Below are 17,385 nucleotides of genomic sequence, written 5' to 3' on the forward strand. Positions count from 1 at the left end.
TGATTAGAGTCACACCAAGATACTTTATATTGTTTGTGGCTATTGTGAAGGGTGTCATTTCCCTAATTTCTTTCTCAGCCTGCTTATCCTTTGAGTATAGGAAGGCAACTGATTTGCTTGAGTTGATTTTATAACCAGCCACTTTGCTGAAGTTGTTTATCAGCTGTAGGAGTTCTCTGGTGGAGTTTTTTGGGTCACTTAAGTATACTATCATATCATCTGCAAATGGTGATAATTTGACTTCTTCCTTTCCAATTTGTATCCCGTGGACCTCCTTATGTTGTCTAATTGCTCCAGCTAAAACTTCAAGTACTATATTGAAAAGATATGGAGAGAGAGGGCAGCCTTGTCTAGCCCCTGATTATAGTGGTATTGCTTCAAGTTTTTCACCATTTACTTTGATGTTGGCTACTGGTTTGCTGTATATTGCTTTAACTATGTTTAGGTATGGGCCTTGAATTCCTGTTCCTTCTAAGACTTTTAGCATGAAAGGATGTTAAATTTTGTCAAATACTTTTTCAACATCTAATGAAATGACCATATGGTTTTTATCTTTGATTTTGTTTATGTAGTGGATTGCATTGATGAATTTACTTATATTGAACCGTCCCTGCATCCCTGGGATGAAGCCTACTTGATCATGTTGGATGATCATTGTGATGTGTTCTTGGATTCGGTTGGCAAAATTTTTATTGAGTATTTTTGTATTGGTATTCATAAGGGAAACTGGCCTGAAGTTTTCTTTCTTTGTTGGATCTTTGTGTGGTTTTGGTATCAGTGTAATTGTGGCTTCATAGAATGAGTTGGGTAGTGTTCCTTCTGTTTCTATTTTGTGGAATAGTTTGAAGAGTATTGGTGTTAGGTCTTCTTTGAAGGTCTGATATAATTCTGCACTAAAACCATCTGGTCCCGAGCTTTTTTTGGTTGGGAGACTTTCTATGACCCCTTTTATTTCTTTAGGGGTTATGGGACTGTTTAGATGATCTATTTGATCCTGATTTAATTTTCGTGTTTGATGTCTGTCTAGGAAACTGGCCATTTCCTCCAGATTCTCCAGTTGTGTTGAGTATAGGCTTTTGTAGTAGGATCTGATGATTTTTTGAATTTCCTCAGTTTCTGTTGTTATATCTCCCTTTTCATTTTTAATTTTGTTAATCTGGATAATGTCTCTGTGCCCTTTGGTTAGTCTGGCTAAGGATTTATCGATCTCATTGATTTTCTCAAAGAACCAGCTCCTGGTTTTGTTCATTCTTTGTATGATTCTCTTTGTTTCTACTTGATTGATTTCAGCCCTGAGTTTGATGATTTCCTGCCTTCTACTACTCCTGTTTGAATTAACTTCTTTTGTTCCAGGATTTTCAGGTGTGTCATTAAGCTGCTAGTGTATGCTCTCTCCATTTTCTTTTTTGAGGCACTCAGGGCTATGAATTTTCCTCTCAGCACTGCTTTCATTGTGTCCCATAGATTTGGGTATGTTGTGTCTTCATTTTTATTAAATTCTAAAATGTCTCTGATTTCTTTGGCCAAGGTGTCATTGAGTATTGTTCAGCCTCCATGTGTATGTGGGCTTTCTGTTGTTTTTGTTGCTATTGAAGGCCACTCTTACTCCATAGTGATCTGATAGGGAGCATGAAATTAGTTCGATCTTCTTATATTTGTTGAGGTCTGTCTTGTTACCAATTATATGATCGGTTTTGGAGAAGGTACCATGAGGTGCTGAGAAAAAGGTATATTCTTTTGCTTTAGGATGAAATGTTCTCTATATATCTGTTAAATCTAATTGGTCCAAAGCTTCACTTAGTTTCACTGTGTCCCTGTTTAGTTTATGTTTTCCTGATCGGTCCATTGGTGAGAGTGCAGTGTTGAAGTCACCCACAATTATTGTGTCAGGTGCAATGTGTGCTTTGAACTTTAGTAAAGTTTCTTTTATGAATGAAGGTGCCCTTGCATTTGGAGCTTAGATGTTCAGGATTGAGAGTTCTTCTTGGTGCATTTTTCCTTTGACCTACAAGAAGTGTCCCTCAGTGTCTCTTTTGATGACTTTAGGTTGAAAGTCAATTTTATCTGATATTAGAATGGCTACTCTGGCTTGTTTCCTGAGACCATTTGCTTGTAAAATTATCTTCCAGACTTTTACTCTAAGGTAGTGTTTGTCTTTGACACTGAGGTGTGTTTCCTGTATGCAGCAAAATGTAGGGTCCTGTTTACAGATCCAGTCTGTTATTCTATGTCTTTTTATTGGGGAATTCAGCCCATTGATGTTAAGAGTTATTAAGTGATTATTACTTCCTGTAATTTTTGATGTTATTTTTTATATTTGATTGGTTGTCTTCTTTTGGGTTTGATGAAAGGTTACTGTCTTGCTTTTTCCACTGGACTCTGTGGACTCTGAGGATTGGATCCTCTGTTCTGCACGGCTGGACTCACCAGTGCAAGCTGCCTCCTCCTAGCCAGCCTCCGGGTGTACAGCTGGCCTCCTGTACTGCCTGGAGACGGCCAGATTTTATTTTTAATTTCATATTGGTTTTATCATTCTGACTACATTATCTTTCTTTAATGTTTGTAGCCATGAGTTTGGATTATTTTTTTCTTAAAATGATCCTCCTAAAATCTTAGGAAACTTCACGCCTATAAAATTTTATTTACCCCTAATTGACAGGCTATTATTTTCTTATATTCAAGACAATTTTTTTCACGTAATTTCGTAGATATTTCACCAATTATATGGTGTCAAGATGGGTTTGGGTCAGGTTTGTCCTACCTATAGATTTTGATGTTCCAAAATGTAATCATCATCTATAATAAATAAATAAATAAATAAATAAATAGGGCCTGAGGCTTCTCTGAGTCATATTTTTCTTGAGTAAAAAGAAAAGCAGATCAGTAAAATGACTAAAGCCCATCTTGGTTAAGCCCTTTTCTGACTCTAAGAATTCCTTTTTCTAACGGAATTTTAAGTAAAGCAAGGAGAAGCCAGACTTGTTTGAGGACTATCTCTCTGTCTAACTGTCAGAAGGTCAAAAGAAGAATAGGAACAGAAATATCAGCTGGAGGAGCCTGGAAAAATGAATGGGAAAATGAAAACTTGAAGGCTTGAGAAAGGGAGATGACCTGAGCATGAAGAAATATTCATTTACAAATGCTCTGGAAATAGGTCTGAAATATTTTGCTTGTCAGAATAAAAATTCTGATAGCTGCTCCTTAAATCCAGTGGAGAAATAGACTGCTTCCTGGAATACACCTTCAAAGCAGAGATAGAGCTAGCTCAGAAAAATTATATTACAGATGCAAATAATCAGAGCCAAATGCATGTAAGAGTGTTCTGAAAATCACCCCTTAATGGTTATGACACTATTCAAACTACTTTGAATAAATTGAATTGGTCTCCAAGAAGAAGACCATGCATGGGCTCATCACAAAATATGCACAGCATTACTGAGGAACGAAGTGAGACAGAACTCTTCCTGTGTGGAGAAGAAAATTGGATTTCTTATGTCCTGAAACATGTTTGTAAAATCGAAAGAATTAAGATTCCAGAGGATCTGTAATCAGTTCACTAAAGGCAAGGTAGGAGAACAAAAGATCAACATCGAGTCAGTCTGATGTTGGCTTGGTGGAAAATTCTTCCCCAATAAAAATATTCAATTTTTAACTATGGAAGTAGATAGGATTTATTCATGAAAAAAGTGGTTGGTTTTGATGTTGTTGTTTTGGTTTGGTTTGGTTTTAGTTTTTGGCTTTTGGTGTTTTTGTTGTTGTTTGTTTTGCTTGTTTGTTTGTTTGGTTTGGTTTGGAGGTTACTCTCCTCCCACTTTTTGCCATGGAAGATCTTAACTGGGCCAAATATTTTAAAAGTTGTGAGGTAAATAAATGTTTAGCTCTAAAGCAAAACTGAGTAGAGTGAATTTCTGAGACCCTGTCAAATGGCCCCAGATATAACTTGATTCCATTTAAGACTCAACTTCCCAGAAATAACTGAGAGAAAAATATGTCAGAAAGATATGAGAGGGTTGGTGTTCATGGCTTGGATATTAAAAATGAAGGAAAACTCTGTTGTAAGATGATACAGATGGCAGAGGCATGACTCTCCACGCTTGCCCCCTCAGGCACAAACTGCAGAAGCTTGAAGAGAAGTTAACCCAAACTACGGGGGGTGGAAATCATGGTGGATTCTTTGAGTTAAGAAGTTACAAGGAAGAGTAATCACTGAAGGTATCTGAAAACACTGAGATATAACATATAGTAGAGTGCAGGACATTAGTCACAACTATACTTGATGCAACATCAGAAGACAAGAACATCCTGAACAACAAAGAACTTGAAGGGAGATGAACTCAGTAAATAGAAGCAGCACCCTGAATCACAGTCTTGTCACCAAGATTGCCATCCTGTGGTGTTTCTATATGCTGCAAAGGGCAATTTGTCATAAAATTACATTGTCTGAGAGAAACACATTCACTGTGTTGAATCTGCCTGCCAATTATGGAATGATCAACCAGAATGCCAAAAGTAACCTCTTATTAAAAAATGTCCCCAAGTAAAATTTTAAAAATCTGAGTCATAGACCTTGGATAGATGCCATAGATTGACAGGTCCTCCACCAGGTCAGTATCCAGGTGTTATCCATTGTCTTCCTTCCTTTGGATTTTTTCACTAACACTTTGGACTGGGGTTACCAAACTCTATGAAACTTAGCATTAGGATCATTTCTAAATTCTGAAGGACAGTTTGGAATTATTGGAATATTTTGTGTTTTGTTGATTTTTTTGGAACCACTCCCCCCCCCCACCCCTGGATGCCTGATATTAGCATGGGCTGCCTGAGATCACCAGGCAAAACTCTTGACTGGCTCAGGATAGAAAAAGAAATTGGGAATGATAAATTCTGGATCTAATTTGTAATTTAATTCATGAAGGCAATTAAATTTGATTTTAAATTTTAATTCCTTTGGATTTCAACTTGAAGATTTTATACGACTCCAATTCTTTGGTGATTTAGCTAATAAGGACAAACAATTTGATTTCTGAGTTTGCTTTTTGTAGACTACAACATTCAGTAGGATATAATTTTCCCCCATGAAAACTCATATAGGAGAGATTTATATTGAATTTTAGGTAATGCCTATGTTATTAGCAGTATTTAATTTATGCTGTATTTTTATTTCACTGTCAAATCTTTGACTAGTTGGTTAGAAAACATAGTCTTACATTATTTGAAGTAGAGTATTGAGTTAAAAAAGAATATCCACTTCTGAGGGGCATCTTGAGGTTACTGCTGTAATTCATTGTTTAAACCAAAAAGAGAATCAAATGGCCAAATGAACCCTAGGCACCAGTATTGCCAGGTCCAGGCAGTGGTGCTAGTAAAACAATAATCATTTGAGCTCTAACTCGAGAGAAGGAAATTTAGAATCAGTTCTCTCCAGGAGAGAAATGGCCACACTCTTGGGCAGTCATGGACTTGAGCCAAATGTGTTAAAGGAACAGAATTCTGAGCAACACTGTAAGGGAAATGCTTGTGAATCCTGTCCTTATGTATTTATCTATTCGTACAGTCTATATGGAAATGCTCCACTCTGTTGCTTAGTTTTCCACAGTGAGATGTAACTGATGAGTGATATCCACAGTTCACTTTCTTTCTAACCTAAGTGCCTTGAAGGAGTTTGCTACAGCAGTCTATAAGCAGTCTGTCATGTTCATTAATGCCAGTGACTCAGCCATGAAAGGTATCCAAGTGTGGTATTCAGTGACAGAACGGACATTGTTGCAACCTTTTGGACTTTATTTGATATAAAACTGAAAGACATAAAAAACTGTATCTCAACTATTGAATGTTAGTCAAAGCTCTTATGTTGGGTATATGAAAGGCATTTGAAATTTACTATATGTTTACCTGGAAGCAATTCTGTCATAATCCAGAATTCACAACAAAATAATAAAGTGAACATATAAATTTATGAGAACCTAATGTCTAAAGTTCTTAATGTGATTTTAACATGGTTTCTTCCTCCTACCCCTACCTCTCCTCTTCCTTCCCTTCCCCCTCCCTTCCCCCCACTCACTCCCTTTGTTCCTCTTTCCCCTCCCTCTCCTCTTTCTCCTCTTTTGAGGCACTGGCTCACTACATAGTCCAGCATGGTCTGTGACTACAGGAATGTGACACAACACCCAGTTTTGTCTGGCTAAATTCTCATGAGGTAAATTCTCTGAAATTTGAGGAAAAAGTTAATAATTATAAACCAAAATCCATAGCCACAAACTTCAGATCATCATAAAATGTCTTCAACAGTAGACAAATAGTACAAGATTGGGCTGGAGAGATGGCTCAGCGGTTAAGAGCACCAACTGTTCCTCTAGAGGTCCTGAGTTCAATTTCCAGTAACCATATGGTGGGTCACAATCATCTGAAATGGGATCTGATGCCCTCTTGTGATGTGTCTAAAGACAGTGACAACATACTCATATAAATAAAATAAATAAATCTAAAACAGTAAAAAAGAAAAAATACTTTGTAAAAAAATTGTCTAAGATTAAGCAAATACTGTATGTTGTTGGGTTTCAGTCCTAGACAGGAGACAGAGATGCATATTTCACATATCAAAACAGATCTGCCCTTTAGGTTCTTCCAGCATGCCTCAGGCCCTACGTGGCACACCAAACCCTCTGCCCTGAACTCTTTATCCCAGGGACTGGTTGCCCTTCCCCTCGAGGATCTACCCTATATAATGCAGACATGCTGGTCTCTCTGCCCCTTCTCTCCCTCTGTGTGTGTGCATACTCTTTCTTTCTCTTCTTCATCCTGTGTCTCTGTGCACATGATGACTTCCCTGGCCTCCTTCCTAACTTGCCTGCCCAAGAGCAGTTTCACAATAAACTTGCGTTTATATGTATTTTAATCTGGTTTGAATTGGTGAAGAAATAACTTATCATAGATATCGGATTGAAAAAAGTAATTTTTGATGGATTGTTAGGGATATGAATGTTTTTGGAAATGGTACCAAAAGCACACTATTCTCATTAAAATGTTCCTTGCTTCATTTCTCTAGAATCACAATTCCAGGTTGATTGAAGGTCATGATTAAAATGCAGGATGGTGTGTGTGTGTGTGTGTGTGTGTGTATCTTCTACAAAGAATGTTATACCAGTTAAACATGATCTTAGAAAGTACAATATAGCACAGCCTATGTGGCATTAAAATACAGACAATATTTTTCCGATGTAAATTACTTAACAGAATTTCAGGAAACAAGTACTTCTAAAATGAGCATCGTTTATAATCTAGATTTATGGTTCTTCTGAGTATAAGATATCTATCTTCAGAAATGAGATAAAGCTTTTGAGAGAACACATTTCAGGATAATAAAGTTTCAACAATTTGAAATTGTTAATGAAGCTTCACAGTATTTCACTTTAGCAGCTGACTTAAATGGTGGAGTTTATGATTTAAGGCATAGTTTAGTGTTTTTGCTGATCTCGTAGCTCTAGAAAGAAAGCAAGCGGAACAACACTTCCAATTTTAGTACTATCACAGAAAATATAGTTTTGTTGAGAAAATGTACAAGAAAATGTCATAAGATTCTTGAAATTTTTCTGGATTTTTTTGTTCCCTTCCCTTTTCCTTCCTTCCTTCCTTTTTTTGATACACACACACACACACACACACACACACACACACACACCATCCTGCATTTTAATTATGACCTTCAATCAACCTGGAATTGTGATTCTAGAGAAATGAAACAAGGAACATTTTAATGAGAATAGTGTGCTTTTGGTACCATTTCCAAAAACATTCATATCCCTAACAATCCATCAAAAATTCCTTCCTTCCTTCTTTCCTTCCTTCCTTCCTTCCTTCCTTCCTTCCTTCCTTCCTTCCTTCCTTCCTTCCTTCCTTCCTTCCTTCCTTTTGTTGATTCCCTTTTATTGTTTATTGAGACAGGTTTTTATTACATAACCCAGCTTGTGTGGACCTTTGTTCTATACAGCTTTATTTAGCCTGTGATTCCCTACTGACCTGTGCCAATGATTCACTTTGGCACCCATGTGGTTGGTAAACCGAAGCAGGCAGATGTTGGGGGTCAATGCTTCGAGTTGCTAACTGGGATCTAGATAACTACAGGGGCTGCTGCCAAAGGCAGCCAGTGATTAGAGAATTTACTCAGCAGAATATTTTCTGAGAGAACAAAGCTTAATGTGCTAGGGCTGGCACTCTCTATGGTCAGTCGAAAAAACTATGAACTCCTTTAAGAGAGAAAGAAAAAGAGAAAATTCACACATATATACATATACACATATACACCACACCACACACACACACACACACACACACACACAAAATGAAAGAAAACAAAATGCAGAGTCAAATAACTTTATACACACACACACAAATATATATATATATACATACACACACACACACACACACACACACACACACACATATACATGCATATAGACCTACAGACAGACATGTAAAAGTTGGAGCAAAGCTCCAGAAAGCAAGCTCCAAGTATTACACATACATACATACATACATATATACATACATACATGCACACAATTAATAAATAAGAGGAGCAATGTTCCAGCCCCCATTTGCACAAACTTTACACATACACACATAGTTGATGGATGGGAGAAACAATGTTCCAGCTATACCATACTTGTTTCTTTCCTCCATACCTTATAAAGCCCAGCAAAATATTTTAGCAGTATATAATTACAATGTGATTATGTTTTAGTTTTTTCTAGTAAATGATTATAAAAAAGTATGTTTTCCAATATCTTTATAAGAACTAACATTACATAGTACATGTAAAGAAAACAAATTATTCTAAAAAACCCATGTATATTCCTAACCAAGTAACTTGTTATAGATTAACAAACTGTAAGCAAGCAAGGTAGTTTGTTTTTTTTTTTCAGCCCATTTCTCTTACTGGCAAGCAGCAATGTGTGGTTACAAAGTAAGAAGTAATTATTTTATTATTTAGCTTTAAAAGTAATCTTGTAAAAACTCTTAAAAGAATCACAAATCTAAACTGTTATATAAAAATAAGGCAGCAATTCATAATAAATCATGTCAGCAAGCTGAGGGCAAAAATAGGTATAAGAAACAATTATCGCCAGTCCAGTCTCAGTGAGAGTCACATCTGCCAGTGCTCCCACTGTTTTTGTTCCCTGACCATAAAGAGTCCCTAGCTTAACTAATAAGAGTGTGTCTTTCTGAACTTCATATTGTTCCCTAAGAGTCTTTACATCAGAACCAGTAGTAAAAAGCAGCTCAACCTAGCTTCACTAACAATTTTATTTTTACAAATGCTTTCTAAGGCTGGTGGTCATTGTTGACAATCTAAATCCCTAAATTCTTCTCTAGGGTGGTGATAGAATCATTAATCTGCTCCAGCAGCAATGCACGGAAGATCAAGCATTAGTACTGTGAATGCCAGAGATACTACCCAGTGAGGAACTGGAAGCCCTCCTTAACAGCGTAAAGTCCTCAGGACACACAGTCCTCCAGGCCATGCCACACCAAGGCCCACCCATGTGACTGTGGTAAACACCCACAGTCCTTCCTCCTGGATGGCCCTTGGCAGACCTGCTTCCACCACCAGTTCTGGGACCCCCAGAGTATACTGCCCTGCCAGGCTACCAGATGTTTTAGCCTAGTGTTATTTCTCTTCCGACTCACTTACTGCTGGGCAGTTTTTGTCATGCCTCCTAGGGCAGCAGGTACCACACAATGCACATACATACATGGAGGCAAAACACACCTATAAGATAAAATATGTGAATCTGAAAACTAGCAATGAGGAAAGCACTTGTAGAATGACTGGAGGGGTATGGAGGACACACAAACACACACAAAAAGAAACACAAACTTGTGATTTGATAATACATATATTAAACATAAAAGTTTCCTTTTTATTGATATATTCATTATTAATTTTTTTTTTTTGGATTTGGTGTTTTCGAGACAGGGTTTCTCTGTATAGCCCTGGCTGTCCTGGAACTCACTCTGTAGAGCAGGCTGGCTGGCCTCGAACTCAGAAATCCACCTGCCTCTGCCTCCCAGAGTGCTGGGATTACAGGCATGCACCACCACCACCCGGCTTTATATATATTCTTTATTTACATTTCAGATGTTTTCCCCTTTCCTGGTTTTCCCATCTCTGAAAGTCCCATAGGACCTCTTCCCTTTCCCTGTTACCCAGTCAACCCCCTCCTGCTTCCCTGTCCTGGTATTCTATTACACTGCCACATCGAGCCTTTTCAGGACCAGGGGCCTCTCCTTCCTTCTTCTTGGACATCATTTGATATGTGACTTGTGTCTTGAGCTTCTAGACTAATATCCACTTACCAGTGAGTGCATATCATGTTTGTTCTTTTGTGACTGGGTTACCTCACTTAGGATAACATGTTCAGGTTCCACCCATTTGCCTAAGAATTTCATGAATTCATTGCTTTTAGTAACTGAGTAGTATTCCATAGTATAAATATACCACATTTTCTGTATCCATTCCTCTATTGGGGACATCTGGATTCTTTCCAGCTTCTGGCTATTATAAATAGGGCTGCTATGAACATAGTGGACCATGTGTCTTTATTACATTCTGGGGAATACTCTGGGTTTATGCCCAGGAGTGGTATAACAGGGTCCTCCAGTAGTATCATTCCCAGTTTTCTGAGGAACCACCAGATTGATTTCCAGAGTGGTTGTATCAGCTTGCAATCCCTCCAGCAGTGGAGGAGTGTTCCTCTTTCTCCACATCCTTGACAGCACCTGATGTCTCCTAAGTTTCTGCTCTTAGTCATTTTGATGGGTGTGAGGTGAAATCTCAGGGTTGTTTTGATTTGCATTTTCCTGATGACTAAGAATATTGAACATTTCTTTAGGTGCTTCTTAGCCATTTGATATTCCTCAGTTGAAAATTCTTTGTTTAGGTTTGTACCCTATTTTTAATAGGGTTACTTGGCTCTCTGGGGTCTAACCTCTTGAGTTCTTTGTATATATTGGATATTAGCCTTAAGTCCTGGACCTCAAACAGTGCTTCAGAGCAATAGTGTTAAAAACTGCATGGTATTGGTACAGTGACAGACAAGTAGATCAGTGGACTAGAACTGAAGACCCAGAAATGAACCCATACACCTATGGTGACTTGATCTTTGTCAAAAGAGCGAAAACCATCCAGTGGAAAAAAGATAGCCTTTTCAACAAGTGGTGCTGGTTCAACTGGAGGGCCACATGCAGAAGAATGCAAATCGATCCATTCTTATCTCTTTGTACTAAGCTCAACTCCAAGTGGTTCAAGGACCTCCACATAAAACCAGACACACTGACACTAATAGAAAAGAAACTGGGGAAGAGACTTGAGCATATGGGCATAGGGGAAAATTTCCTGAACAGAACACCAATAGCTTATGCTCTAAGATCAAGAGTTGACAAATGGAACCTCATAAGATTACAAAATTTCTGTAAGGCAAAGGTCACTGTCAATAGGACAAAACAGCAAGCAACAAATTGGGGTAAGATCTTTAACATAAAAGTTTCATGCCAAATTTATAAAGTAAAGGAAATCGATTTTAATATTGATTCATGTATTAATTTAAATTTTAATATAGGCTCTTTAAAATTTTGACAGTATTAAAAGTATTAAAGTTAATAACGTTTGCTGATTTGTGATCCAAGCACTTGGCCAGCTGTGGTAGAGGATTTTCAAAGATTCAAGGTAAGCCTTGGTTACTTAGTGAACTGCAGGGCATCTACATTGGGGCCTCACCTTGAGAAAAGCTCTTGGAAAGCAGAAAACAAATAAAAACATTATCTATAGATTTCAATAAAAGCATTTTCTAAATGGACACTCCATGAATAGTGTGGATATTCAGAGATCATTTTCTACTTATAGCATGCTGCACAATGAAAATACTCTTAGAGAAAAACCAAAGAGATTGAGGAGTTTGCAAGATTGTATCGTACTAATGCGTATTGTGTATCTATTTGCAGCTCTGTGATTTTTATCAGCAGTTTATAAGCTAAAAGTGGAAAATTGTTTAAATTATCTGAAGAATAGTTTATAGGCTACCATTATTTAAGCATTTTATAATATTTCATTGGTGTATAAAATATACAGAGCTCTATTTTAAGTATTGATTTATATGATTATTGAAACTATTCAAATATTTTCAGTATCATGCTGAATGAAAAAGATGTTTAGTTTCCTATTGGCTCTTTATCTCATTTCTGAAAGGTTCCGAGCTGGGTTGATTTTGTGTTCATGTTATTGCATATACCAACCATCTGGCAACAGGAAGGGCCAGAGCATCTAATTCCCAATGACTAGTAGCTCCGGGTGTGGCAACCCATCTGAGCCTCTCTCAGATGGAATGAGCTATCACATCATCCATATTTTTTTTTCAGGACTCTGGGAGAGAGACAGAGTGTGGTGATTCAGGAGCTCCAAAGTGAGATTAGAAAAGAAAGTTGGTCAGAGGAACACCAGCAGAGTCCACTGGACAATGGATTGCTGAGTCTGGAAACAGTGCTCACCCTTAGCTCTATTTCTTGCCAGATTATAGCCCTGCAATAGACTCTGAGTAGTAGGACCATTGATCATGTGCATTTTCTCTACTACTAGCCTTTTCCTCTCTTTTCCTTGGGTTTCAGGGATCTACTAGGTTATCCTTCATTCCTGCCTCTGCTCCCATCTCCTCTTTATTCCTGACTTAATGCTCATTGAATATAACCAAAGCTATCTATAGAAATGGTTTTTAGAAGCTTATATATATATATATATATATTCTGGAAGACTTCCAAGTCCATCTTACTTTTCCATTGCCATTTTTATGATGTCCTATTCATAAACTATGGCATCCTGCTGATCACAACAACCTTAAATCTAGCTTTGTCCTTAATAATTTTCTCTCATTAACACAATTATTGAGCTCCTTAATCTGTTTGAAGGGGAAATCTGCTTTTACATCACAATACAATTGTTTCTCAATTTCTAATTTATGAATAAATATTGTAGTCTGTGAACGCTAAAGACCTAACAAGCTATAGATTATCTATGTTTTTATCACTCAAAAACATTTGGCTTTCACAGTAGAGTTTCAAGACTACTGCTTATATTACAAACTATAGAAACAAATCTATTTTAAACTCGGAAGGTAAGCAAATTTGGGGGGGGGGAGGAGGTTGTTTTTGCTTTGTTTAGGACCTTGAAGGCATTCTTATACAAAGCTATCATGGTTGCCTGGATTGTCAGAGATCTAGGTTAAGTGATCACAGGAATACAGCCATGTTAGTTGATATCAAAATATTAACCACCAAATTTTTCATGGAGAAACAATATAAAAGAAGTTCAACTATGACTCCTTTTAAACAATGTTTTTTGTTTCTAGTATGACTATAGGCCAACATGAACCCAGTTTATTTACAACACAAAGAGGGGGCAAGGAGGAAGAGAGAGGAAAAGAGAGAGAGAGATAATTTTTCACGGCTTCTCAACCAAATGACCCTCGATATAGGGATCATCAGGATAGTGGTCTGCAAGAAGCTGACCTACCAGAGTCAATTGCTCAACCCAGGAATTTTGTGAGCAGTTGTAAAATATCAATTGTTAAAAATAAAATATATATACTTATATAAAATAGCATTTTGTTACTAAATAATCAGAATTCACAATTAATATTTTGTGCCGTCTAAATACTAGCTACATTACACTTTACAATTGTGTATGTATGTTTTCATTTCCTTTCCTACTGCTGTGATAAAACAGTCTGACAAAAGCAGTTTAAAGGAGAGAGGGTTAATTGTAGGTCATACCTGAAGGTATAGCCCATTATCATAGGGAAGTCAAGGCACCAGGGGCATGAAGGAGTTTGTCACATGATATCTATGAAAGTAGAGAGGGATAAAGGAAAGCTATCAGTCATCTCTTTTTCTCTATTTTCTATACAGCTCAGGATCTGCCACTCAGGGAATGGTCTCCCTCACAATTAAGATGTATCTTCCCAAACCAATGATTGTAATCAACATAATCCCCCACAGGCCTACCCAGAAATGTATCTCCCATATGCCTCTAGATTGTATGGTGTTGGCAATTAAGATGATCGTTGTATGCATTTTTAAATTATCTACATTTTTATATTAAAATATTGAAAATAGCACACAATGTTGTGCTAATGAGGACTTCTCAATTCCTTTGCAATGCCGTCATGTTAGTAGGCTGCACTCAGTCATGGTAGAATTAATGGTCCTGGTTCAACTGGCAGTTAGCATGTAGAAGAATGCAAATCAATCCATTCTCATCTCTTTGTTCAAAGTTCAAGTCCATGTGGATAAAACCAGACACACTGAATCTAGTATCAGAGAAAGTGGGGAAGAACCTGGAGCACATGAGCACCTGGAAAAATTTCCTGAACAGAACACCAATAGCTTATGCTCTAAGATTAAGAATTGACAAATGGAACCTCATATAATTACAGTTTCTGTAAGGCAAAGGACACTGTCAGGCAAAGGGCAAAACGGCAACCAACAAATTGGGAAAAGGTCTTTACCAACCTTACATCCATCAGAGGGCTAATATCCAATATAAACAAAGAACTCAAGAAGTTAGAGTCCAGAGAACCAAATAACCCTATTACAAATGGGGTACAGAGCTAAACAAAGAAATTTCAACTGAGGAATATCGAATGGCTGACAAGTACCTAAAGAAATGTTCAACATTCTTAATCATCAGGGAAATGCAAATCAAAACAACCCTGATATTCCACCTCACAACAGTCAGAATGGCTAAGATCAAAAACTCAGGAGACAGCAGGTTCTGTAGAGGATGTGGAGAAAGAGGAAGACTCCTCCATTGTTGGTGGTATTACAAGCTGGTACAACCGCACTGGAAATCAGTTTGGCAGTTCCTCAGAAAATTGAGCATAATACTACCAGAGGACCCAGATATACTACTCCTGGACATTATTCCCAGAAGAGGCTCCAACATGTAATAAGGACACATGTTCCACTAGGTTCATAGCAGTCTTACTTATAATAACCAGAAACTGGAAAGAACCCAGATGACTCTCAACAGAGGAGTGGATTCAGAAAATGTGGTACATTTACACAATGGAGTACGACTCAGCTATTAAAAACGATGAATTCAGGCAGGGCAGTGGTGGTGCATGCCTGTAATCCCATCACTTGGGCGGCAGAGGCAGGTAGATTTCTGAGTTTGAGGCCAGCCTGGTTTACAGAGTAAGTTCCAGGACAGCCAGGGCTACACAGAGAAACCCTGTCTCGAAAAACCACAAAACAAAAAAATAACAATGAATTCATGAAATTCTTAGGCAAATGGATGGAATTAGGAAATATCATCCTGAATGAGATAACCTAAACACAAAAGTGCACACATGATATGCACTCACTGATAAGTGGATATTAACACAAAAGCTTGGAATATCCAAGATACAACTCACAGACCACATGAAGCTCAAGAAGGAAGACCAAAGTTGGATACTTTGATCCTTCTAGAAGGGGGATCAAAATACCCATGGCTCATAGCTAACCAATAAACTAAGCACAGGGTCCTCAATGGAGGAGCTAGAGAAAGGACCCAAGGAGCTGAAGAGCCCCATAGGAGGAACAATAATATGTGTCAACCAGTACCCCAGAGCTCGAGGGTCTAAACCACAAAACAAAGGAGTTCACATGGAGGGACATCAATGAGCGGAGAGGCCATTGGTCCTGTGAAGGCGTGGTACCCCCATGGTAGGGAAAATGCCAAGTCAGGAAAGTGGGAGGGGGGATTGATAATCAAGGGGAGGTTGGATGGGATAGGGGGTTTTCAGAGAGGTAACTAGGAAAGAGGATATACCATTTGAAATGTAAATAAAGCAAATATCTAATAAAATAGAAAATTTAAATACTAAAAAGAAGAAAATACCTAATAAAAAATTTAAAAAAAAAAGAAATTGGCAAACAATATGATAAAGCTCTTTTTTCTTCTCCCTTTGGCCCAAATATTTATGCTTTTATATATTTTTAATTTTCTATATTCTTTGTTTACACTCCAAAAGCTTTCCCCTTTCCCAGTTCCCCCCTCCCCATATGTCCCATAAGTCCTCTTCTCTCCATCCAGTCTCCTATCTTTCCCCCTCCCTTTTCTCTGTCCTGGTACTCCCCTGCAATGCTGGATCAAGCCTTTCCAGGATTAGGGCCCTCTTCTTCCTTCTTCATGGGAATCATTTGATATGCTAACTGTATCTTCAGTATTCAGGGCTTCAGGGCTAATTAATATCCACTTATCAATGATTGCATTCCATGTGTATTCTTTTGTGATTGGGTTACCTCGCTTAGGATATTTTCCAGTTCCAACCATTTGCCTAAAAAATTTAATAATTCATTGTTTTTAATTGCTGAACAGTACTCCATTGTGTATATATACCACATTTTCTGTATCCATTCCTCCATTGAAGGATATCTGGGTTCTTTCCAGCTTCTGGCTATTATAAATAAGGCTGCTGTGAACATAGTGGAGCATGTGTCCTTATTACATGCTGGGGAATCTTCTGGGTATATGCCCAGGAGAGGTATAGCAGGGTCCTCCGGCAGTGTCATGTCCAGTTTTCTTAGGAACCGCCAGACTGATTTCCATAGTGGTTGTACCATCTTACAATCCCACCAGCAGTGAAGGAGTGTTCCTCTTTCTCCACATCCTTGCCAACACCTGCTGTCTCCTGAGTTTTTAACCTTAGGCATTCTGACTGGTATGAGATGAAATCTCAAGGTTGTTTTGGTTTGCATTTCCCTAATGACTAATGATGTTGAAGCACTTCTTAAGGTGCTTCTCGCCATCCAAATTTCTTCAAGTGAAAATCTTTGTTTAGATCTGTACCCCATTTTTAATAGGGTTATTTGGTTCCCTGGGGTCTAACTTCTTGAGTCCACCAGAGAACTACAGCTGATAAACAACTTCAGCAAAGTGGCAGGTTATAAAATCAACTCAAGCAAATCAGTTGCCTTCCTATACTCAGAGGATAAGCAGGTTGAGAAAGAAGTTAGGGAAATGACACCCTTCACAATAGCCACAAACAATATAAAGTATCTTGGTGTGACTCTAACCAAACAAGTGAAAGATCTATACGACAAGAACTTCAGGTCTCTGAAGAAGGAAATTGAAGAAGACCTCAGAAAATGGCAAAATCTTCCATGCTCGTGGATTGGCAGGATTAATATAGTTAAAATGGCCATCTTGCCTAAGGCAATCTACAGATTCAATCAAAATACCAACTCAGTTCTTCACAGAGTTAGAAAAAGCAATTCAAATTTATCTGGAATAACAAAAACCCCAGGATAGCTAAAACTATTCTCAACAGTAAAAGAACTTCTGGGGGC

Source organism: Apodemus sylvaticus, chromosome 20 (genome assembly GCF_947179515.1).
Source record: "Apodemus sylvaticus chromosome 20, mApoSyl1.1, whole genome shotgun sequence".
Classification (NCBI taxonomy): Eukaryota; Metazoa; Chordata; class Mammalia; order Rodentia; family Muridae; genus Apodemus; species Apodemus sylvaticus.